The following is a 27645-nucleotide window of genomic DNA, read 5'->3' on the forward strand; positions in this document are numbered from 1 at the left end:
ATTACTCTTGTAATGACTGTAACTATTCCAAAAGGTATTCTTCCAATGGATATGACTTACAAAATTACATGTGGTGGGATCTCAACTAAGTTTCACATCAAGAAAATAAACTTTTTGTCCTTTGTCTCCTGGTACAAATTTTGAAAAACAGAGATAGTGTTTAATTTATCCAAGAAATCCTGGTACTCAAAACCCTAATTATTAATAGTACAAAATAAATCATTGAGGAATCAATGATAAAAAATTACAATAGAAAAATGTTTTATCATTGGTAAAATCTCGCCCGTGGATTCAGCAAACTTCTGGGCAAGAACAGCTTATTCTTGCATGAAAGGGACCGTTCCCGTGCAGCATGGTAGCACGCCATGCATATTCATGAAGGCGTGCTGCCATGCTGTAATACGGACACGGTTCTGTGTACGAGTCCAGGGGGTGTGTTTGAGAGCAGTGCTCTCAAAATACATATGCACCCTGCCCTCCATAATTGCCCTGGGAAAAAAATCACTGTTCCATGTGTTTGATATTTTGGTTTTTCAGGGATTGTGGGTCAATTATATAGCGTTCGCAATTCATTGCATTTGCTTATATACTATAGACCCTCTGCAAACACTAATAACATTCAGCCTCATAAGAAATCTGGACAAAGCCATAAAAACAATAGGGACAAATATGAGATATTGTGCTCACAAACTTATAAAGTCGATAGAATGACAAGCTTCGCATTAGCATGAATTACCGAAAGGGTATGAAGTGTAAAACTCAAATGTCTGACATTATTTACTAACTGCAGTATTTAATGTTTTGCCAATAATCTGCTAGAAAGCCACAATTGTATGACAAATGGACCAAAAATATAAGGCAAAAATATGGACATTCTGTGAAAATCTGTACAGTTGAGAGGTATAGCGGACACTGTTAGTGTTCATGGAGCATACCACTCAAATGCAAAGCCTGTCATGTCATCACCATTTGAAAAGCACAGTCCCCACAGATAATGTTGCAGAAAGCAATGTGCATACCCCTACATTACAAAAATAAATCACAACAGTTTACATTTTTTTCAGCCCAGAATAAAGTTTAAGCATAGCTGAGTGGGTGTGCGCATCCTGCAGCTCTGCTCTGCCTAGCTTATACATCATAAGGAGCTAAATAGGAATATACATCAGAACATAATGATGTGGAAATAGTGAAGTGATTAGAGTGTTTGCTTTGCAAGTAGGTGTTCCTGGTATGATCCCCAGTGAAGCCAAGTAGCATTTTACATGTAAAAGCAATAAATATTTTTTTTAATAATTAGGTAAATAACATATATTTGTTAACCAGAGTAGTGTAGTAGGTCCAGATGTGAGGTGTCAGTGTATTAAAGTTGTGAAACCCCCATGTAAACACAAAGGCACAATACAGTATAGTTGCACAAGAATAAATGCAATGAAAGCACATAGGGGGATATCAGGGAAGGTAAACAAAATTATATGTCAGGAATGATGAATCAGTCCCATACAAATGATAGTCTATAAAATAAAACATAAGCAATGTTAAGCATTGCACAGTTATGCTTACCAGGTGTAAGCATTGCTTAAATAGAAATGCTAAGCAATGAGTAGTCAAGCTAAGCAGATTTACCTATTAGTAAGCAGTGCTGAACCTTCCCCTTTAAGCACTGTCAACCTTAGGTAAGCAGGTTTGCAAATAGCTTAGCTCATATCAGCATATTTAAAACCATCCAATCACAGCAAAGGGTGGGGAATCAGACATATTTAAACCTTGCAGGTGGGAATACAGCTTATAACTGGTTGTAGCTCCCCACTGTAGACAGTATGGCAGGTGTTGGAGAGGGCATGCACTTTTGGGAACAGTGCTGGGGCATACAGGAGTTCAAGGTCATGGTAGGACTCCTTCTTCAAAAACATGATGTGAGACTGCTGCAGGACCAGTACCAGAGCTCCCAATACAAAGTGGAGGCCTGGCAAAGTCTCACTCATGATCTCACTAGTGTCACTGGTATCCGTCGGACTGGTGAGCAGGTCCGGCACCACTATGTCGACTTGAAGCAGAGGAAGAGGGAGCTCTTGGACCAGTGGGTCCAAGAAGCACTGCAGAGGGGCGATATCCCTGACATGTATAAGTATTCATGTCAATAACTGTTTACCAAAGTCCAGCCTGTGTATGTGATGGATAGGTATGCATAAATGTTACTCTGTCTTCTTACAGCTCCAGCTGAGTGGGCTGCGAATGAGGAAGCCCATGCCAGCAGGTTGCAAAGACTGTATCGTGAGGCTGGTGAGTAACAATATAGCTTCTAGTATTCATACCAAATAAATATAAAGGAGTAGAATATCACCTGGCAGTATTAAAAATGGGTATGGTTTGTACTGAATAAACCAGACAATATTACAGTAATAGTCTCATATAGGTTATGTATAAGTAAAACTGTAACTGCCCGTCAATAAAATTCAAAACCCTGGACTGGTTGTGTTTACTCTGGTATAGTATGAATTGAAATGTGTACAGGTTATGCATAGCAACTATATCTCAGAAAGCATTAAACAATCAAGTCTCATCTGACAAAGTTAGTGCCTCTGTAAGACACAAGATTAACTGATATAAAATGCTTCACACACCAAGATCTGATATCTGAATAGTAATGTTGTGTTAACCACTGTTTCCACACTGTGCTATGTCAAAAGGTATGTATAGGAATGTATGTATAAGAATGTTGTAATTACAAGGAAAGATTGTACAACAAAGACAGAATGAGATAGAAATCATTCAGGAAAGAAACAGCAGTTTCTCAATAGCTCCTTCTGATGAAACACAAACTTGTATTTTTAGCAGAAACAGCCACAGTTTGAATCCTGGGAGTGGTAGTAAGTTGTATGCATAATTACAACTAGGATTTTGTGAAAATGTGTAGAAACAGTCAGGCAGTATTAACAAACATTCCCTCCACAGATCTTCCAGGTAATAGAAGGTATAAAGTAGCTATAAGAAGGCTGTAGTTATACTGTGTCCAACACCCACAGTCCAACTCCAAGGCTGCAAATGACAGCAAGATAAGTACATACACCAAGTGGTTATAATCTTCTAAAGTATCATACTGTCACAGCTACTGGTCCCTGCTACCAACAACCAGGGTGACCGATAGAAATCAAGGCAGAATATGTCAATAGCACACACACACACACACACACACACACACACACACACACACACACACACACACACACACGCACACACATATACACTATGAGTGCACATATGTAACCCTGACTATGTGAATATGGGTAGAAACAGTCAGGTAGTATTAACAAACATTCCCTCATTCCCTTCACAGATCTTCCAGGTAAGAGAAGGTGTAAAGATAGGTGAAGTCTGCCAGCCTAGCCATGTAGAATTTTGTACATAATTCTGTAATTTATAAATATTAATGTAAGCCACAGGCTTGTTCTCTTAAATGTGAAAAGACTGAATTGGATATTGAACTGCAAAAATGTAACAACAGTGCACTCTGCTGTAAAAAAGCTAAGTTAAACATTTTATGAGTCTGTTTGATGTTAACATTCAGATCCGATATGTCTAGAGGGAGGCATCCTGCCTATTGTTTTAAGGCCAGAGTTAATGGCTAGAATTTGCATATAAAATGTCCTTTATTGCCCTGGTTTCTGACCAGGTGTAAAGAATGTAAATGTAGTTTCTGTTAGCCTGGGAACACCAGAGAAGTGTGAAGAATGATGTCATTGTGAAGCAGCTCTGTGTTATCAATTTAAAGAGAGAGAATCAGGGAGCTCAGAGCATTTTGTCTTGAGAACATCCAACATCACCAGCACTGCTTTGCTCTATATGTAAGTTATTTAGAATTGTGTTTCTCTTAGATATAGCCAGGAAATAAGAATATTATACTAGTTTGTTTTTCTGTGATGTCAGAACTTTTGCTACTGTATTATTTAAGTATTTCTCTGTGATCTCTGAACTCTTGACTAGCACTGTGTAGTAAGAAGTATTGTCTTGTGTTTTATTATTGAATATTTTTAAGCCTTTCAACTGTGACTGTTTTGTGTAGAGATAATTTAAGCTCTAAGAGTACATTGCATGTATATAGTGATACTTTACCAAGTCACTCCAAATAAGTCTTGACTGTTTGGTTGCACTTACCATTTGGATAATAATATTGCACAGTAATAACTGGATACCCTTCATAAGGGCCTTTGAGTAGCTGATAAATATTAGCTGGGTGGTAGCAGTGATTTCTTCTTTATAGTCTGGGTAAAAGGGGCACAGCTGGAGAACTTGATGCAGCTTTCCCCAGGAGTGTCTGTGTGGTTGCATAAACTCTTATTTCAAAGTGTGCGTGTGTCAGTTACTTGTGTAGGGACATGAAGCACTGGTGGGACAGAGAGGGTGCTGGAGGTTTTAGCTTGCCCACTAGGCTGAGATCTGGACCCTGTAGCTGTGCCAGTGGGGAGTCGTACTGGGGACCTGGAGAGAAAGGGAGAAACCAGCCCTAGACTGATTGTGATCTCTGTGTGCTCTTAAGGGAAATTGTACTTAACTGTGTGTGTATTTATTATCCTTTCCTTGTATGGACAGCCTTCACTGGTGTTAGTGGTGAGGATTGAGGCTCCTTGATTGCTGGGCCAGTGCACGGTCATCACAGAAGGTATAAAGTAATTATCAGAAGGCTGTAATTATACACTGTGTACAAACATACCACTGTCTAACCCAAGGCCATAGGTTGTTGTAATAATACCTGTAGAGTAATGATTACAGCAATGATCATTAAAGCTGTGACCACTGCAAGAATCTACATTTGTTAATTGACATATCTCTCTCTCCCCCACATTATCTTCACCAATAATCTACACATCTAAATGAATGGGTATGTTTTCCACCAAACCTACTGTTGGGACATGTGTCCTATTGTTCTACAAATGTTGAAATGTATTCCAATTAATGTTCTCTGTTCAAATACTATCACTGGTGGCCTGTTGCTATCATTGTAACCTGCATGCCAGTATAATGCCCACTGTGGTTCCATATATGAATGTGTTTCATTTGTTATGCAAATGCTCCAAATCTGTTGTTTTGGGTTAATGTGAATACTCATGCATGCGGTTATAACTAATCCTGGAATAGCTGAGGAATGAAGTCATCAAGTAATGACAAACACTTTAGTTTAAGACTCCACATCCTTAAGAATATTTATGGTAATTCAAAATGTATCATTATACAAACTTTCTATGTTTGTAACAGGAATATTTAAAGTTTTCCCCTATTTATCTCCCCATCATTTTAGGCTTTGTCCAGATGTGATGCTCTAAGAGGTTGTGAGGTAGGATCTCAGCTCAGGAGCCTGACTCACCCTGGGAAAGGACAGCTCATATATGACAACCGCTGGGGTGTCTGTCAAACAATTGTGACTGTGCCACTGCTAGGCCAGTTAATGGGATGTTGTCCATATCCATATGTTACCTGTGACTATGAGTATGACACATGTTTGCCTTGTAAAGCAAAGAAACCTATATAAGGCATGTGCATAGTAAAGTACTGTTGCAGACATGTGTGTTGAACTGCATCTGATATATTGAATTAATAACATTCAACTGTACAGTATTCAGCTGGACAATAAGCACATTTATGACTGATATCTGTAGTCACATACACATATACCTGTGTTATGTCAGCCAAACCATTGGCAGGTCTGTGAGCAATGATAGTGTAACATAATAGCCTACTTATGACTGTTGGACGTCTTCCAGGTTATCACAGTGATGTCAAAGCCTACTGTGCAATCCACGTATTAATGTATGGTACAGCTATATTAATACAGTATCAGTACTGATGTCACTTTTGTCACCCATTTATGTGTGCCATTGTCCAGACATATTGCTATAACAAGTTGAGAAGTATGATTGAGATGCAAAACTGTAAATACAGTGTGCCATACTAACAGAGAACAGAAATGTATATACCAGGTATCCCCTAAGCATATGTATCTATGCATATGTTCAGCTGGAGGGCACAAAACTAATCGCATGGGTTTCAAGCAGTCAGGTACATAGGTTGTGCATGTTGCACATGTGTGTAATATCAGTGTCAATGCATACAACAGACATAAATATGTACAGCTACTGGTTGTTGCATTGCCCTGACACTGATATGGGTACTAAAGTAGGCATGATTATCAGGTAGTAATCGGAGAAGTGTCCAACTGTGTTATGACCCTCTGACTATGCCTACCACTACCAGCTATATCAACACCTATATACAGTGGATATCACAAGTGTACACACCCCTGTTGGAATGCCAGGTTCTGTGTGCTGTATGACAATCAGACCACAGAAGATCATTTCCTAATGTTTCTCATCTTGAATGTGACCCCTAACCTGTACAAGTCCATTGGAAAACAATCAAAGGTGTTTCTAGGAAGGCAAGAAACTATTGCCAAGTGAAGATGTGCCATGAAGTTAAGAGTCTAAACCATGATGAATGAATGCTGTAACCATCTCAAGAGATGCATACATAACATATCAGTTTAAGGGAATTCACACCAATTCAACTGGCTTATTGTACTGATTAGTATTTCCATATGTTTTCAAAGACCAAATTGTTATGTTTTCAATTGAATTGTACAGGCTGTAGGTCACAGTAAAGGTGGGAATTGTTTTGAAATTAGTTATTGTGGTGTCATGTTCCAATTGCACAAATATCTGGCATTGGGGTGTGTACCCTTTATAGCCACTGTAGCTATATGGACTCAGCAGTACCTGACCTGCAAAACCAGCCTCCACCAAAGTAGAGTAATCACCTTTGTTATACAGCAGCAATACACAAACCACATAATAGGTTGCTATATTGGCTGTACGGGGACACATAGGTGCAGGCAACAACTTGGAAGCAAGTCCACCTCTATCTGAGTAAGCGTGTAAGTTCACAGGTGACTTCCTGTAAGGCTGACTATGACTACAAATCAGACATATCCACACCAAAAGGACAATTGCAACAGTGTTTTCACATATGTTGTCAGTCTCAGAGGAAACAACACAATTCACCCTGTACTGGGGGTAAAGAACACTTCATACACACATGCCATGGATATCGGCAACCTGCATCAGACAGATTAGGTGGGAACATCACCACCCTGTCCACCCAAGTTGTACAGGGGGATATGCACATCAACCACACTCCTCCCTTCAGCAATGGTGAGCATGTACATATTGCCTACTGATGGCAACAATAACATATCCCCAAGGGCATAATAACACCACTGTCTGCCTCCTACATAAACTCAGGCATGTGCTCACAACTCCATCACACACCACAGTCAAACACAGACCTGCCACCATCCACATGGAAGATGGCCACTGTCAACCCTCTACACAGACATGAATGGGGAATAGAGGATTATGCAATCAAGTGTCCAACACTGGGGGAATAAGATAGTTTAGGGCCAGGAGTGTAATGCAAGCTCCTATAGCCATGATAGCTTGGAGGGTTATGGCGTAGTGTGGATTATTTGCAAGAAATATCCACTGTTGATGTTCAATTTGACAATCGTATGATGTCCTGTGACCTTTTTCTTGTTAATGTCTTCCAGGTAACATGCAGAGGGCTCACCTACTAGCCTTCTCTGTTGGGGAAACTGACATCTTCACCCAATATGTGATCAAACATTATGCCCTGTTACTTAGATGGAGAGCAGAAGATGTGCGGGAGAGGACTACCCTGTGGGACAGTCTGGTCCACAGGGTAAATGATGCTGGCCTGCATAGCAGAACTTATGAGTAGGTGCAGTATCAGACCACCAACCTCATCTGCCATACCTGTCAATGGGCTGCTGCTGTAGTGAGGGATCGGCTAACCACAGGTGGGCATCCAGCTGTCCAGCTCCCACTGACACCCATTAAGGAGCTCCTTGCCAACCTTGGGGTACTGACCCAACGCACAAGCCATGAAGCTGAGGAAAACATTGTGGAGGTGGCTTGCACACACACACTCGACGAGGAGCATGCAGGTAAGGACCCACTGGGGATTAGTACACTAATGTATCAGACATACATGTATCTGTATTGTATGTATAAAAACCCAGTAACTGGCAGGAACAAAGGCAACCAATTGAAATAAAACCAATGCAGTTTAATAAAGAACGTTGGTGCTTTCATGGCACCACTGAGCTGCTTCTTCAGACATTTTCTAAAAGCTATGGCATCATTAATATCATAAAAAACAACCTATCATAGACCAGCTAAAACATGTTGCATATATTAAAGTAACAATTCCTATGAAACCAGTTTACTTTAATATATGCATGGTTGCCTTTGTTCCTGCCAGATACTGGGTTTTTATACATTCATTGTTGCTATTCCATTTTTGGGGACTTTCTTCATGTATCTGTATTGGATCTGCATCTATGTGTCAGGTCTGATTGCAGTTGGGGATGGGGTTTTCTAATGTACAGAGGTGCACATCTATGGTGAGGACAGAACAGTGTTTATTAGTGGGGTAAGTACTGTAAATGTGCAGACATGCTGCATCCATCCTGTACCAAGGCCACATGTGAGTCTGCTGACAATAACTCCCTCTCACAACTACCTAGGACCTTCTGGTCTGCATATGGGAGAGCAGCCTGAAGCTGGTGAGTATGACAATGTTCTACTGCTGCCTGGCGATACCTGAGGCATGCAAAGGGCATGCAATTTACCATGCACACAACCGTCAGTAATAGCTATATTGCTTTATGTAATACCTATATTGCTTTTTGTGCATTTTTATTTGTGCTGGGGTTAACTGCATTGCATCACAGTGGTCACCACTGGGACCTATATGATGTGAATTCAACATCCCTGTAGCATACCTCACAAATTTTCAGTGCCAAGACATCTGGACATAGGCCAGCTAAATGGGCTGGACAAGTGGCCTAAGGTAGGGACATGTGTGACACATTAGTGGTATATAGTGGATATAAATTGTGTACACAACCCTGTTAAGATGCAAGGTGTTCCTGTTACCTACTAATTTGGACCACAATATATCAGTTCATACCTCTTCCAGCCTTTAATGTGACCCACAACATGAACAGTTCACTTGTAAAACCAAGCATCTGGACTCATGTATTGCACCTACAAGACTGGCCACCTGCGAGAGTGGCATACATAGTATCAGCATTATGTTTCAGTCAGGTATAAGCCAGACAGTACATAATTCACACACTTGCCCGTATTGGGATTAGAACTCCTGCCTATCTAGTTATGTCTACTATAGTGTTAGGCAGTTCCCACACAAGCTACAGAGCTTAGTGAACTTTCACATGGCCAAAGCTGCTGATAACTGCACAGCTGAGGTAAATTATTACCGGTGGCAGACAGCCTGCCTTCTGTTCCACCCTTACATCATGCTAGTTCTTTCTGTCTTGCACTTCAAATAGCATTATGGCTTGGCACTTCACCAGGTTATTGTATCAAGAAGTGTGACACACCTGAGAGACATCAGCAGTACTCGTTCATCACAGATGTAGCCCCAGTACTTACTAGTTATGTCCACCCCTCCTGGCATGTTTGAAGGGCAGTTTTCTGTGCTTTCACCAATTAACCTGGTGCACTTCTCCATGCAACTGCCTCATGTACATAGACAACCCTCCCCTCTAAACACCAAACACTCAGACCTATGAGGGTTACCTATATATCACCCAATGCGGACATATGCACTCTCCAGCAAAGACTGGGCTAGCAGGTCAAGAGGATAAGATCAGCACCTGCACCACACCATGTAGGAACACGTAGTTCATCATGACACCCACTTCGACAGTCATGACATACAGTGAAAAGCCACACACTCAACTTCCCAGAGGCACTCAATGGACATTTACCCAAACAGCACAGACCAGCAAGACAGACACCCACTCAGACACCACAACATGCACATGCCAAGGGACACAGATTTAACCTCAACCTAAGCTCTTAAGACTAGCCACCTTGCACAATACAGTGATAACGGGTAACTTAATACTGAGGCATACACATATCCCACTCACTAAGTTGAATACAGAGCAGGTAACAGCCAAATATCTATCACATGCCAGCATCCAACACATGACACAGCCAGTCATGGCACTTCACAGCAACTACGAGTATCAATCTGTATCCATGTGGGTGTGAATGACTTGAGACACACCTCCCTGGACTACATGACAAGAGACATGATTGATCTCTCTGATTATGTTGTCCAGGCAGGGGTGACAGTAGCCCTGAGCAGTGTACCATGGTCACCCAGAATGATGCTGCAGTACTATCAACAGATGATTGACTGAAACATTGGCTTACATGTTTTGTATCATTCTCAGGGGATCCAGTATATCTTTGCTTGGGATAACATGATCGACAGACCTCAATGACTTGTCACAGATGTCCTACATCTATCAGAGCTGGGTTTCCATGTACTGTCTAAGTGTCTTGCCACCCCTATGATGCCTTCTTAGACAGTGTTCCTAATGTAATTACCACCATAAGAGCTAGACATATATGCAATCCAAGGGGGATGCTGCTCAACAGTAGACATATAACTGTCAGGATGCAGTCACTCAAAGCACTCGGAGTGGAGGACACATGTCTGCTGTAATGGAGATGTGGTTCACAGCAGCAGACAGCAGCCCTGCAGTATCAGGCTATGATGCATTCCACAGCTGTCAGCCCCCAAACATGGACCACACTACAGCTTCACATGCGGTGTTGTCTCTATATTCATTATGGCTAGGAACACATCCAGACTAGTATCCCAGCATAATGCATTAGAGATACTTCCAGTACAACTGCATTTGGTTAATATTGCAATTCAGACCATAGCCTGCTATGGGTCTACATCTATGACCCTAGACTGTCAATGCACATTCCTCAACACCCTGCCATCTGTGATGGTCCAATGAAACACTGACATAGTATGAGGTTTCAACTACCCCTCCATCACCTGGGGAAAGTACCCAAGCACCAGTACAGTGACCAACACTTCTGGGATTCATCATTTACAATACCCTGGACCAACTCATACTGACCACTGGTAGAGGATGCAACAACCTTGACCTGTGTTGACTACTTAAATATGGGACTGTTGCTCATCAAGAGTTGTCAATCCCTGTATGGTGAGATCCACACAGGCTGTAATCAACATGGAACTCAACATGTCAGCCACACCCCCCACAAAGGTAACCACCTTGCAAAACTTCTCCAAAGCTGACTTTGCAGCCATGAAAACAGGGGTGGATGATCGTGGAATCATAGACATATGCACTGTACAAACAGGTACATGAATGCATGGTACTAGCTAAAGCCAACAGAACCCAGACACTGTCCTCCAAACACTGGGAGACAATGTGATGGTCGCCTGCAATTATTAAAGTGCACATCAGAAGGAGGATACTGTTGCAGAGAAAGGTGGTGTCACATGACTGTTGAACTCCCTTATTAGCCTCAAACACAACTTTGGATCCCTCATGGAATCCTCTACAGGGATCTATGATGGCAGACATGCAACAGACACTGACAACAATCATAACAGCCTTTGATAGTTACATCAACAACCTACATAGCATTAAACACAAGTGTTGTGAGTTAGTGAGTTACTGCACAATGCTAACACCTATCCTGAGACAACAGATATTGGCCACAGTCTTGGCAACACATTCAGTGCTGGCTTTACCCCTCTCTTCCACCACAAGTGAAGTGCTGAGTGACTGGGTTCTCATATGCTGTATCCTGTTTCTGATCTAGGTATCTGTGTGTCACCAGGATGTGGTCCTGCAGTAAAACCATGGAGTATGGCAGTGTGGTAATACATCCACCATGTCATAGGTAGGGTACAGCTGTATGTGCATGGAAATGCTCGGTCTGTAACACCGTGATTGCATTTGCCTCACAGATTATAAGGCTGAGGGTTATACACAGGTATATGTTAATTTACAACATCTGTTGTAGAGTGGAGAATGGTACGTGTTGTGGTTTGGACACACCTCCAATTGCTAATAACCACAGGCACAGGGGATATTCATCAACCAAACACACTGAGATTATTATTCACACACACACTCTCTCTCTCACACACACACACACACACACACACACACACACACACACACACACACACACACACACACACACATTTTCCAGTGCTAAGATCCAAAGGTTCATTGCTTCATAGGTGTGTAGTAGATGAATGGGCCTGAAGGCTCTACAAGGCTAGCCCAATAGAATACTCTGGCATCAGGCCATGTGACAATAGTCTCCAGTGTGGCTCAGGAGTATAGTCACTGGAATGGTCCCCAGGGGTGGGTATTGTATTCCTAATCCACTCATTCAGATTTCTATTGTGGGTGGCCAGTGATGTGCACTGCTTCACATGTATGAGATTTATATTCCATAACATGGACAGTGTCTGGGTTGTGCACATGTCCCACATGCATGTTCTTTGAAGTGAGTAAGTGTGGTTGAGGTCTCTGGGGCATATTGTGTGGACATAGTGGTATCTTCAGAAGTAGCATTCCTGACCTAATTTGGTGAGACATGGCTGTGTAACTGAGGTAGTGATTGCACCTACATAGACAGCATGATACGGGGATTCATTGGAGTTACTGGAGTCGGTCCATACAGGGTGTGTGTATAAGGCATGGTATTCCTTTTGTTGGGTATGTTTGCAGACTCTACAGTTGTTGCAGATGTCCAGTGGGGAACATGGCAAAAGGGCCACTGTACACATTGATTGGGCTACTGAGGGGATGGAACAGGGTTCCATGTCCTTTTACTTGCTGGATAACACACAGTCAGGAGATGTAACACATCAAAGTACTTTCTGATGTCAGTGGCACTGCTGTGGCCAACAGGCAGATGACTGTCAACCTGTGTTCCCCATTCTGTTACAACAACATCACTGTTTAGTGGACTACCATCAATGTATTACTTCATGTGAGCCATGGTGTTCCCAAAGGTAATGGTGGCACATCTCTTGGCATTGAGGTAATGTCCAGGGTTCTGGTGTCAAGTGGCCTTTGGGCGTGATGTCAACATCACGTGGATTGGGAATGCTATCATCCACCTTACTGTTGTATGCAGACATTATCTGCCAGGATGCCTTTGTGTTCTCCTGAACCTCAGTAGGGTAGATCCCAAACATGAGAGGACATGGGTCCATGCCCTGTGTGACACCAGTCATGTCTGATCACCAGTTTAACATGGAGTCCATTGCAATCACACCATGGGTACTATCTGTGAGGCAATTTGCAGGAGAACTACTGCTATAGTGGTTGCTGCCTAGCCAAGTGTGTCTGTGTATGATTCCTGGGTGGAGACTGGTGTCTGAGTATTAGAAGGGTTGCCTATATTGTTAACTAATCCATACTGTCACATAGTCATTGCACATGACACTACACATTTAGGGCTGTGGATTGCCTACACCAACCTCTACAGTGTTTGACAACTGTTGGCCTTGTAATGTGAACACTGGGACATATGCTAGGTCCTTAGTATAATAATTTAACAAAGCCCACCCCCCAATGTATCCATCACACAATCACACACACATACACACTTGCCAGTATGGAGTTTCAAACCCCTATCTATCTATGTACTGCTACTATAGTGTTACACATTTATTGCATGCACTACAGAGCTTATAGGATGGCTGTTGTCCTAAGGTACTTCTAAGGTGAGAACATCAACAGCCCTTGTAAATACGGGCATTGGGTGATGTAGTGGATGAGAGATTTCATAAAATATTTTACCCTACACACACAATTACACGTGCCAGGAGTGAGTTTGAACCTCTATCTAACTATGTTTTCAGACCTTTATGTTATGCATTTACCACACACACCACTAGCCTTACATGGGTTAGGGTTGCCAACAGGTACTTATAAGATGAATATCTGCAGGACTGCTAAAGTCAGGCACTGAGCAGTGTACTGGGTGTAAATGGGGCCAGACACATATATATAGATATATGTACACACACAAACACTTGCTAGGAATGAGATTCAAACCCCTACTTATGTAGTTATTGCTACTACATTGTTACACATTTATCACATGCACCACAGAGCTTATAGGCAGAACAGTGTTCAAACATACCTCTAAGGTGAGTGACATCAGCAGCAGTACTAAAGGAGGGATAAGGGAAGTGTAGTGAGTATGAATGGCCTCCAAATCAGGTCTTTATAAAGACGCACACACTCTCTCACACAAACACACACATTTTCACAGTTGCCAAAACCAGGATTAGAACTCCTACCTAACTAGTTTGCTACACTATAGGATTACGCATTCATCACAAGCACCACAGAGCTTATATGTTGGAGTTCTGTCCAAAGGTATCTTTATAGGTGAGTGGGGTAAGGGAAGTATAGTAAGTGTGAATGGCCACAAAATCAGGTATCTACAAAGACACACACACACTCTCTCTCACACAAACAGACTCATTTTCACAGTTGTCAGAACTGAGATTAGAACTCCTACCTAATGAATTTGCTACAGCAAAGTATTACACAGTTATCACAAGTGCCACAGAGCTTATATGACTGTAAATTGCCCAAAGGGTTATTTCAGGGTGACTGACATCAGCAGAAGTGCTAAAGTAGGACAATGGGAAGTGTAATGAGTGTGAATGGCCTCAAACACATTCATCTAGAAACACACACACACACACACACACACACACACACACACACACACACACACACACACACACACACACACACACTCACACACAACTTTATGTTTGACAGGACTGAGATTACAACTGCTAGATGGATACCTTTTTGTACTATAGTGTTACACAGTTATCACAAGCACCACTGACAGTATAGGGCTGAGGGCTAACCAAAGGAATTTCTACAGTGAATAACATCAGCACATCATGTGATATAGGCCAATGGGATGTGTACTGGGTGGGAAAGGCCTCATAATGGGATTCTCTCTGTCACTGTCTGTCTCTCTCTTCCCCATGTCTCTGTGTGTGTATGTTTGACATATTATATTATATCGGCCTAAGAAATGTGTGAGTATTCCTATCCATTGTGTGTGTGTGTGTATATGTGTGTGTGTGTGTGTGTGTGTGTGTGTGTGTGTGTGTGTGTGTGTGTGTGTGTGTGTGTGTGTGTGTGTGTGTGTGTGTGTGTGTGTGTGTGTGTGTGTGTGTGTGTGTGTGTGAGTGTATTATCAATGGTGTACAATTTGGTGTGTGTGCACATACATCTGCGAATAACGGATATCTGTAGTCCACTGTGTTGTCAGACATGGGCTTTGTTTCTCTAAGTGAAGGAGCATGCTCGGTATGACCTTCTTTATTGAGTGTGTGCATCCATTCCAGGGAGAGTTGGACTCCAGTTCAGGGTTTTGTGTGCTACAGCTACATCTTGCAACCTGTTGTGGCAGGATATCTGTAGATAGGTTGCCAATATGGAGACACAATGGGCGTAACATATGGGGGATACTGTAACTATTGCTGTCTGTGCTGCTTGTGTAACATGGTTGTTTGTAGCATAGATTTTCTGACATATGTACTGTTTTACACTATGATGTATCATGTCATCAACTACTGACAGTTATCATTCTTTGCTCACATTTATTTACCAGGGAAATACAAGATGAATGAAGCTGAGACCAATATTCTGAGGCATATAGACTACACATTCTGGCACACCCCTGCCCTTGTGGAGGGGTAGCTACAGACAATAGACTGCTGGTTCTGTGTAAATGGTCCAGCACCTTGTTAGTATGCTTGCTGGGGATCCCATTCTTGTACTTTTTTCAAGTTAATGGAATGGCCATATCCTGCATGGGCCATACTTCTCAGCTGTACAGATACACCCATTTTATCCAGAGGCAGGACTCATATATCTGGTAAGTTTACCTTCACATTGTGGTTTACAAGCAGTTTTGTGGCTATTCATTCATGGGTTTGCAGTCAGGTGCTAGTATGGGTGGACATTAGAGTTTCAGACTTCACACACTCCATGACATCTATGCTTCTACACTCCCCCTCTGTTATTCTCTCCTCTTCCTAACATTATGAAAGCAATATCTCAGAGGTATCCCTATAGTTGGGCCTTTATCCCAGTAGTATTTATGGCCTGGTCCACAATTCTTGCAGTAGGACATGGGGAGGCATGCTACTGGCATTTGTCAACATGGTCTTGCATTTGTTTTCTGTTTACTGTGTTGGGCTGTTAGTTAGGACCCCCTGACATTCCTTACTTTTACACTATGGGTGAGGCATGGGCCTTTGCCAGAGGACTGTAGGTCATTTGAGAGTGCTGCAGGCCACCTGTAGCAGGCCAGTGCATTCTGTCAGTTCCCAGGCTGCAAGCCAGTGGATTACCCTGGGGTGACAGTGGTACGTGGTTGAGGTTTTTCTGTCAATCCTTCCTGTTCTTACTGATCCATGAGTCTGGATGTGGTAATTCTTTCTGCTTACAGCTAGGGAAACACCTGTATTAGACACCTATTCAGCATGCAGCATCATGTATGTATACCCATACAGAGATGGGTTCATGCTACTCATTCCTACATCAAGGATATGACCTGTGATAAACCTGTGGCTGATGGTGGGGTAAGTTGGGTGCATGTGTGATATGGAAGCTACTTGCACCTGAATCACATATATACCTGGGACATTCCCCTTATGCTGGCTTGTGTGTGGACATGGGCAGCCTGTAATTACTTTATAACTGTGCCTTTTGTGATCTGCCAGTGATTGGCCAGACTACCAGTATTCCATACTAGAGGGACAACTATTGTGATGCTAACCTCTATGTATAATTCCAAACTTGTGTGCAGTTGACAGTTATTTTATATTCACGCTGTGTAAGTTACTTCCACCTGTGTACTGTTTCTATGTATGGGCCTCCATTCATGGTATGTCCAGCTTTCCAACAGTGACAGATATTGACATCTGGACAGTGAGTATGTACAGCTGCTCACATGGGCATAGCTGAGAAGCAGTGTGGTTGGCACTGCAGTTGTTGGAACATGGCCCTGTCAACCATTGTACTGTACCTACGCCACTGAGACACAACCACCCAGGCCCACATACTGACCACTTCCAGGCAATAGTCAACACACAACAAACTTATCACACTGACCCCTGCATATTGTACACATGCAACAATGTAGATTGGGACAGCTCTGGCAATCTGTGATGCAGTGATATTACTCCTCAAGCGTACATGTTAATGCATTTCTACATGGATTCGTGGGGGGAGGGCTGCACAACTGAAAACTTTAAACACTTGCAATGACTGTACTGGTATTTTGGTTACTCTGTTGGCTTCCATTTCATATTATATTGTGGCCTATCATGCAGAAAGGAGGCATATCAGTAGAGTACACATGTTAAATCTTAATGGTATAAATTTCAGTATCAGACTTCTTACCCTTCAAAGCTAAAATGCAACTGCCAGACCTGTTGTAGTATGTCTTTGTAGGTCTGGTGAGGGGGGTGTTCACCATTGCCATCATTTGGGGGCCTTAGCCCAGCCTTTCTTTATGGTCATCTATACCTGTCCTGCTGGGTGAGGCTGGTGGTGGGTATGTGACCCTCATTGACATCTATGTGTGTGATCTATTGACACCCACAGTTATTTGGGCCATCACATGTACTGCTGTGGGAGTTGTCACCTAGTATAGTACTGCTTAGAATGTTAACACCAGTATTTGTTATGGATTTCCTGCTGTCCCATATAGCTGTCTGCTGCTATCCCATTCAACCACCCAATTCCCTTGCATGCTTGCATCCATATCATGCATTCAGCTATGAGAACATACTACTCCATTCAGTAATTGATAGGAAGGATGACTTACCTTGTTGCTGGGCCAGTATTGAGGATGGTGCTGGAGGGCTGCCTATGTTAGATGAACGTAGTACACTCCCTGTACATGGTAAAGCTCAGGTAGTGTCATGTTTGGCATCCCTTTTACTGTCTGTGCGAGTCGGAGAGAGGTATCAGTCTCTAGGTCCCTACAGTGTCAGTGTGTGTGCTATAGGTTGCCTCTTTGCCAAGGCATGGGCATACTGGGCATGCCTCTTTCTGCCTACAGGGGCAGGCTCAGGATGTTCCTCCTCTGAGTCCCTCTATGCCTGTGCTGGCCTTGGTAATGGTGGGGGGCTGTGTGGCCCTGCCCCATGCTGTTCCTGCTGCAGCTGTTAAAGCAGGATCATATTGTGTAACATGGCACATACTATGAACATTTGCATACATGTAGCTGGAGAGTACTGCAAGGCCTCACTGGATTTGTCAAGATAGCGGAACCGTGACTTGAGCATCCCAAACACATGCTCTACAATGATCCTGGCTTGTGTGTGTGCCTCATTATGGTGTTCTTGTTTGTGTGTGTGTGCATTTCTGATGGGTGTCATCAGCCACGGCTCCAGTGCATAGGCAGCATCCCCCACTACATGGCCATATGGGATGTCCCCCCTGGCAAACCCCTGATACAGCTGTGAGCAATGCCAGATGTGGGAGTTGTGATAGCTTCCAGGGCTGCCAGCACAAACGCTCATGATAATGCCCTGGGCATCGCACATAACCTGGCAGTTGATGGAGGGGAAGCCCTTGCAGTTTATGTAGACCTTACTCTGCTCTCCAGGTGGTGCTTTGATGTAGATGTGTGTACAGTCTATAGCACCAGCTAACTCAGGGCATTCAGCTATACGGTGGAAGGGACACACACACCTTATGGGTGGTGGGGAAATATATGTGCTCATTTTAATTTAGTAAGGGCAGATTTAACTGCAAGAGTAGTGGAATAGTATATTTAGCATTGTGTTCCACTTGCCACAATTTTTATGTGGGAAAAACTGTGAGAGCATTATATAAAAGAATTTATGAGCACTGTTTGGCTATTAAAAATAAAGATGTGAACAATGCATTAGCCAAACATGCTTTAGAATGTTCCAATTTTAAGAAATTTGCATTTTTGTATTGGATTGGATGGATTTTACATCTGTTGTAACAGAGTATAATAATGCTCTTGAGATCAAAGAGTTAAGATGACAAGTATTTTTGAAAGCAAATCAAATTCCGGTTTTGAATAGGACCTTAAATGTTAAGTGTCTTTTAAATGGTAGACTATAATATTGAATTAGCTTTCTTTTACTGTTATAAATATTATTATAACATCATGTGTAGTTTTAAGAGATGGATGTAAATTTATGTATTTTTAAAAGTCAATATGACAATTAAGTAATTTGATAAATGGAATCTGATTGGGCTATTAATTAATACATTTTTGTATTTAAATGGTCATTTGGGATTGTTTGTCAGTTCTGAGGAAGTTCGTTCGTATTAAAATGAAAGAAAGCGCTCAATTAAAGTATTTGTGTGGAAAGTCATTTTTTTGTCTTATTTTATGTTTTGTTTTAATATGTGCTCATTGGCATGTGGTGTCATGGCATCCAGGAACTGGTGGGGTACCCTGGATGCTGATGCCTGTGAGACCCCCATGATATCTCCATTTGGTCTTTGGAAGGTACCTGTGGCTAGTATTCCTTAGCCTATACATACCTTGTTATCTACTGGGATGGGTTCCCTTCTGTTAGTTCTGTGTGTGAGGTGTGGCCAGCACAGCTCAATGATTTGCTGTAGAATGTCCCTGTCCACCCTATAGTGCTCCACTATCTCCAGTTCATGTAGGCCCTGGTAGGTTACCCTGGGTCTGTACACTCTTCTCCTCCTCACTGTGGGTCAGTTGTCAGCATTCTCCTCCTCACCACCCTCAGTCTCTGGCACATATTGATGGAGTAAAGCAGCAGCAGCCTCTAACATTTTTAGTTAGTTTTGCCAGTTATAAATCCCCTGTCAATGTACACTGGTGGTGTAGTGTTTGTGGGAGAAACCAGTCCGTAGGGTGTTTGCATAGTTTATAGTAGTGTGCTGGGCTGCTGCATGTGTAATTGGCTGATTCTGATACATTCCATCTGACAGCTATGCTAGATCTTCTTAATTGTCTTCCTACTGCCATTTCCCCTTCCCAGTTCTTCCCTATTTAAGCCCCGAAGTGTGCCACTCATACCCAGTGCTGAAATGTAAACAATGCTGCCATTTCCTCTTTTTTTTATGTTTAAAACCCTGTGCGTGGCATGCACACCCATTTAGGCTATGTACACAGTGATGAAAAAATCTCCGGCACAATGAAGGATATCCTTTAGTGTTAAAGCAGGCAGACCACTCGGTTATATCAAAGACTTTAATCCAACAGTTCAATACATACGACAAAAAGCACAGACCATAAACATTACCCTAGAACGATTAAGCGCTTTCGTCTCCTTACAACGGAGACTTCATCAGAATTCTGATGAAGTCTCCGTTGTAAGGAGACGAAAGCGCTTAATCGTTCTAGGGTAATGTTTATGGTCTGTGCTTTTTGTCGTATGTATTGAACTGTTGGATTAAAGTCTTTGATATAACCGAGTGGTCTGCCTGCTTTAACACTAAAGGATATCCTTCATTGTGCCGGAGATTTTTTCATCTAATTGTTGGTGTTCTGCTTTTGGTTACAAGTTGGTTTTCTATGTACACAGTGCTCAGGCACATCTGACACCCCCCCCCTTCCTTAAGGGCAAACACAGGCCACAGAGCACCTATGAGCTTACAGCAAGCATGACACACCCCCTTATGAAGTCATTCCGCTCTTAGACTTGCACTGTTACTGTTGTATTGCTGCACCTACACGGTTAGGTACAAGCTGACACTTTAAAGAAATATGTGAGTCAGTATAACTCAGTGTGTACATTGTTAGTTACTGCACTAAAACGGACACTTTCCCCTTGACAACCAGTGCTTCCTGGTATTGTTTATATTCTGCATGCCATTGACTATAATGGCAAAATGCAGAATTAACTTAAAATTGAGTTTCACATTTTTTTTTTTATTTTCGGCACATTCCCATTTGTGCTCCACTGCCCTATGCTTAAACGGCCGAGATCAACCAAAAAGAAAAAAGTTTAATTTTCATAATAACTAATCAATTTTTAATCCCAATGGCCTTATATTTGGACATTAGCATGTCTATGTCTAATGTACATAACACATGCTTTTTCATGAGCTGTCATGCCTCCATTTGTCAGTTGCAGAAATGTACTCAGTTATTTTCCAAATACATTTCTGCACTGACACTGTTCTAGCATGGAGACCTGGCAGCTTGGTGAACCGTTAAATCACCTCATTTGCATGGTTTTCTCCAGCAAATAAGGTGATTTGCATGCCGCAAGTTTTTCCATACTAGAACAGTGTAGGGCCGCTCTTGCACGTGAAAATGGCACTATCCTGAATTGCTCGGAGGCCATTTTCTGTGCAGGAGCTCCTACACTGTTCCTGCACAGAAATTTTGGCTTGCTGAATCCCAGGGTCCATCTTCCTCCATCCAAGCACTAAACTTACTAAAGCTGGGGCTACTGTTGCCCCCATTGCAATCCCCTTCTGTTGCCTATAGTACTTTTTATTGAAGAGGAAATAATTGTTTTCTAATAGTATTTCTAAAAGACCAATATAAAAATTGACCAAGCTTTTCTCCTTGACTGTATATTTGTTCAAAAAACTCCTAGCAAATGCAACCCCTTCTTTCTGAGGCATAGTGGTGAATAAGGAAACAACATCCACCTTAAACATGTACTTATGACTTTCCTGATAAGTATTATCTAAATGAAATATTCTAATACTGTTTCAAAGGTCCCATGAATCACAAATATATGAAGGAAGTTGTTGAACCAAAGGACTGAATATAAAATCTAAAAATAATGAGATCCTCTCTGTACTTTCATCTAAAGCAGATACTATTGCTCTGAAAGGGGGGGGGGGGTTGGTGGCATTTTTATGTCTCTTGGGTATGCCAAAAAGCACCCCTATTCTCAGATTGTCAACAAGTAAAGAAATTATATAAATCTACATCCATATCACTGTTCATAAGAAATTCATAGAGACAGGTATGAATGTAATTGTGTCCACTACAGAGACTTCAAGGTATTTTATCAGAGTTGCTTAACATTCCTTCTATTACAGAATTATATTCGTATCAATGACTACCACCCCACCCCCCTTATCTGCTTTCATGACCCTCAAACCCTTTTGTTTTTTTAGCTCAGAAAAGGCTTTCATTTCATCATTGTGTAAATTTTAAAATGGTTTGCTAGTTTTTCTATCCAAACACAACCTGATTTCCCTCTCACAAAATTCTTCAAAAGTGTTTATGGTATGCTGTAAAGCCAGATTGTAAACAGATGGCTTTATAAGACAAGTTCTCATTTTTCAGCTTTCCGACTCAGTAAAAAATTAAAACCAAGTTGTAATACCTTGCGGTGTGAATCAGTTAATACAAAGTCAGACAGGTTGAAGATCTTAATACTAAAATTCAGACTCTGTAGAACTCACAGTCTCTGTGAAGGGTTTAGCATTTTTGTCCCTGACTTCTTCCCCTGCTCCAAGTGGAATAATTTTTGCCTCTCATTCCACTGAATTTTTTGGTGAAATTAGATTGTTAGAGTTGAAATATTCTGATGAACCTAATCAAAGAGAGAGCAAAGGGAACTATAGAAAATCAGTACTGTTAGAAGTGACTTCTCTGGCACTTTCAATGTGCTTCCCCATATACTCTGAGGATGCAATGTCATTTCCTGGCTGATTACTAGTCAATTTTAAAGAGACAGTTTCCAAAAGATGATTGGAATTATTATGTGGAGGAAAAACAGTCATATTGTCCATATTATATCTTGCAGGATTGTTGGAATGTCCATTATGGAAGTCAGGTTGATGTTTACCTCCTGCATCTATTACATAGGCTGTACCAGATTCATAAACTGCTATATCACAAATCACTTTTTTTGTGTTTTCATTGTACAACTGTCTTTTCAAAAATATCAATCGCCACAAAGATGTTGTTGTACTCAGGTCTCAGATCTGCACATTTCTCCAGTTGCTCCTTGATTTGATGTCTGTTTGTACCAAAAAGATCTTTAAATCATCAAGCATGGCACAATTATTTTTAATAAGTAGCTTCAGAAACTCTATGCCAGCATTACTTAAAAAGGAAACTAATTTCTGATAGAAAGGAGCTTTGCTGGTGACCCTGTTTGGAATGTTGAAAAATCTCAGCCCCTTACGTACAATATTAAGTCTGATACAATGTTCAAAATGTTTATTTTCTATAGTAATTGCATGATATTTTTAAACTCCATTTCCAGTTCTTCTAAAAGAGCTTTCAAGTTATTTCTCAGCAAATGTCTTTTTGGTAGACCAACTGTACCAGAAAATGGGTCGTAAGGAGAATTTAACATCAAAGCCACATCTTTGAAATAAGGGCTGACATCTTTATTAGATCTCAAAGGAAACTGTAGCACTGTCTCATCTCCTTTGAATGAGTCATGGAAACCATCAGGTTTATTTGATGCCATGGTAGGGTTGGCTTTGAAATTCCCATTTAATGCAGTCAATGATTTCTGCATCTCACCCACTAGGACAACTAGTTTAAGTGCCTTGAACTGATTGCCTGGAAATAGATGCAAGGTGAGATTCAACAACTTGTCCTCCAATGTGCAAGCCCTTGAGAAGCTCAGAAAATAAATCACAGATACCAAAAACTGAAGCATTGTTATTGTAGTATATATTGCATTGTGCTCGGGATGTCCAGGTTTCTATGTAGGTATGATCACAAGAAGCTTGGACAAAAGAGATAAAGAACATATCTATGCAATTAAGGTCAAAGACAAAAACAATGTTTTATATAGACATTCAGATAGATGTCAGACCTACAAAAAATGTACTTTTACATTTTAGATCTGGTCAAAGAAGATATGAGATGGGGCACTTTTAAAAAAAAAACAGTTAGAAAGAAGAGAAAATGAGTGGCAGATTAGACCTGCTGCAAATCCTCCTACTCGTTTAAATGATGTTATAAATATAAAATGTTCTTTGGTTGATAGAAAACCGATCACTTAAGAAAGAGTTAAGTTAATTGACTTGATTTTTTTTTAGTTCCCATAATTGCTTTATTAAATCAAATTATTAATTAATTGTTTTGTGATTTAATTAGAATTTTCATGTGATTGGACCATTTAAATTTTAAATTTGTATAACGTGTATAAAATGTGTGCATGTTATTTTTTATGAAGTCTATGGACAAAAGCAATTATTAAACTTTTACTAAAATAGGTCTTCTACTTGTGTCCTGTTTGCACTTCCACTGATTTTTGGTTATTTGGCTGTAAGTACACTGGTCCATGCAAAATAATTCAGTTTTTGGTACCAAATTTTAAATATTGCTCCTATAAACTTAGAAAGTTGCTAGAATAAAAGGTTTAGTATTACCATGTATTTATTTATGAGGAACAGACAAAAAATATGACGTAAAATTCTGGACACTGTGTGAAAATCTGGACAGCTGAGAACTATGGAGTGTGTGTGTGTGTGTGTGTGTGTGTGTGTGTGTGTGTGTGTGTGTGTGTGTGTGTTTGTGCGTGCACCACGGGTCCCTATTAAATTGCCAAAAGTTTCAAAGTTCGAATGTCATATGGTCGACACCATATGATCGAACTTTGAAAAGTTCGAAGGTGAAAGGCAATGGCTTCAGACATGCAGAATGGGAAAATTTCCCTTTTCTGCACTGAAGTACGGTCTCGGAGTTGGTATATTTAAGTAGGAGGGTGTGGGGGTGTAGGGGGGCTTGCCTCCCTGCTCACAGCATTAAGGCAAGTTTTTTTTTTACTTTTTTATTATATATTCAAGGTTTCAAGTTTCGCTCATATGTTGTTGAACATATGAGGTTCGAAATTTTGAAGCTTCAAATATATAATATAGACTTGTGCACCACTGAAATCTGCAGGGAGTTCAAATGAGCATGGTAAATCTGCTCACTTGTGAGAGACATAAGACATGCAAATTTCCTTATAATGAGATTTTTCTCTTGTGGTAAGCTGCTTCACTATGAATTGCAAAAAGGTACAGTGCTGAACCTCAACTCATTGGTGCACTGCAACTTGTGCTGTTGTGCTGATTTCTCTTAACCCCAGCCTTTGTATCAAAGACATCAGAAGGAGCCCTGCTTTAGGTGAAAAACAGCCACAAACTCATCTTTTTGGTGGCTAGCAGTGGTTTGAGAACTATTTCATTCACAAATATTCTGACAAACCATGCAGTAAATTTGGACCTTTCAGAAACTGTACTCAGGAATATATTATAGGTTTACAGGTTCATAGGTATATACTAGTATAACGACCACTTTGCCTTTATAAGCCTTGCTATGCAACCCATCCCAGTTGTGTTCATCTGTATCACAGGCATTTATTACAAGAAGGTATGTTATTTTAGGAAGTTTCTAGATGTTTTTTGCAGGGGCAGTATATGCATTTGGCCATTAGTGTTTACCTTTGTCTATTAGAGACACAAGGGCCAGACCTGGGGTGTATTTCCAATTTTCCATCCATTGGTCAATGTTGCACTTAAATATGTTAAGGTATATACTCTTTTTAACATGGATGTGAAACCCGTTCTAGAGCATGAAGATATACTGTGACACATATCAATTTCAACAACATGTCTTATTTATGTCAAAAGCAAAATTTAAATCCATGGATATAGTGGTTCTGATGCCTGGCATACATCTGCTTTCAGTAACCTGTAGGAGACCAAGTATAGAGATGAAGCCTTATGACCATCTGTATAGGACAATGTATTTATTCCTTGGATTCTCCTGATAAGGAACCTTAGTGGGCATTCCAACTGTGGCATATGTCTGGTCAGCTCCATGCTGAAGGAGGCATTATACTCAATAATGGGTCTGATAAGAGCCAAATAAAGTGGCACTATGACATCCTTGCACCTGGATGCCATGCCCTTACTTATAAGCTGAGCTACATACAATGATTTTCTTGTCATCACCCCTGGTAAGATCCGACTACAAAGCAGTCACCTTCAAAGTCAACATCTCCCCTAACCCCCCCCCCCTCCCACCTAGGGTCAAACAAAAAAACTTCTCCAAAGCTGATTACAACCTCCTGAGGGAAGGTATGAACAGCTTCACAATCCCCTCCCCCTCCATAGAAACTGGCACAAGTACTATATGAGCATTTATATAAGCTGCATGGAATCAGGAATACCAGACAGGATGGATTCATGCTCCTCAAGGAGCAGTAAACCTGTCTGCTGGACACCTACAATAAATAAACTCTATAATAAAAGGAAAAAAATTGCTGCCCAGGACCAGGAAGGTGTCTAATTGGAAGCAATCTCTCCTTAGCCTGAACAAGCAAATAAGAGCACTAGTGAAATCCTCCAAAGCAAACTTTGAGTCCAAACTGGCCACATCTACTAAAAACAGTCATAAGGCCTTCTTCACATATGTCTACAATCTCAAGGGAAGCACCCAGATCTGCTCAGAACTGGTGGTCAAGGACACCACATACACAAACCCTGTAGATATAGCCAACCTGCTGGCAAACAGGCCAGTGAAAACTTCACTCCTCTGTCCCTCTATCAGTAAAACAGACATCCCCAATACCTGCCCCCCTCCCCTTATCTCTAGGGAGCAAGTCATCCCTGCCCTCTCAATAGCAAAAAATACAGCCTCCATGGGATCCGATAACATCCCAGGCTGCATCCTACATTAACTCAGACAGGAACTTGCAGCACCAAAGCCTGAGTACTAGCTTTGTCCCAGCCGAGTGGAGGACAGCTACTGTCATCCCTTTGCACAAAGGTGGAGCATCCACCGATCTAGTAAATTATAGAGCCATCAGCCTAACTAGCCTGATTTGCAAGACCATAGAACAGATTATCATGGATCTCATTAACAAGGACATTGGCAACCCCAGACACTTGATCCAACACAGTTTGGTTTTGTCAAGGGGAGGTTATTCCTGTTAAATTTGGTCGACTTCTTTGAGACAGTCACCAAGGCTCTAGATGAGGGGAAGACCTGGCCAAGGCTTTCAATACTATTTCCCACTCAGGTATAATAGATAAACTCTCTCAACTAGACATCGATCCATATGTTACCAGATGGGCAGCAAATTGGCTTACTGATAGAACCCACCTAATCAAAATAGTGGAAGCCACCTCAAGTAGTAGACCCATAACAAGCTATGTACCCCAGGGATTGGTCTTGTGGCCTCTGTTGTTTGGGATATACTTCTCAGAGGTGGAGGCCAAATCTAGTGGGCTATGGCTGACCAGGTTTGCAGATGACTGCAAGCTGGTTGCTGTCATCAATTCCCCTAGTGATGTGGACATTCTCCAAGAAGGTGTCACTCAAACAAATGACTGGTGCCAGAAAGATGGCCTCAAACTGAATGCCAAAAAAATGCATCATAATCCCTTTTGGGGAGAATGATGTCCCCACAAATTATCACATTGATAATAAGGCACTATGCATGCAATCAGTCATGAGGAACTTGGGAACCCAGGTTGATAGCAAACTGACTTTTGACCACCATATTGCCTCCATTGTATGGATAGCTTTCTACATGGCCCACCTCATTAGTAAGGGTATCTCATCCAGGGATAAAGTGGTCATAACATCCCTGTATTCTACCCTTATAAGACTGAATATTGAATACAATGCCCCTTTCAGCATGTACCTCGCAAAGCACATGCAGCAGCTTGAGAGACCACAGAGATTCCTCACC

This window comes from Protopterus annectens, chromosome 4.part1, assembly GCF_019279795.1.
Source record: "Protopterus annectens isolate FY-2018-M chromosome 4.part1, PAN1.0, whole genome shotgun sequence".
NCBI classification, from domain to species: domain Eukaryota; kingdom Metazoa; phylum Chordata; order Ceratodontiformes; family Protopteridae; genus Protopterus; species Protopterus annectens.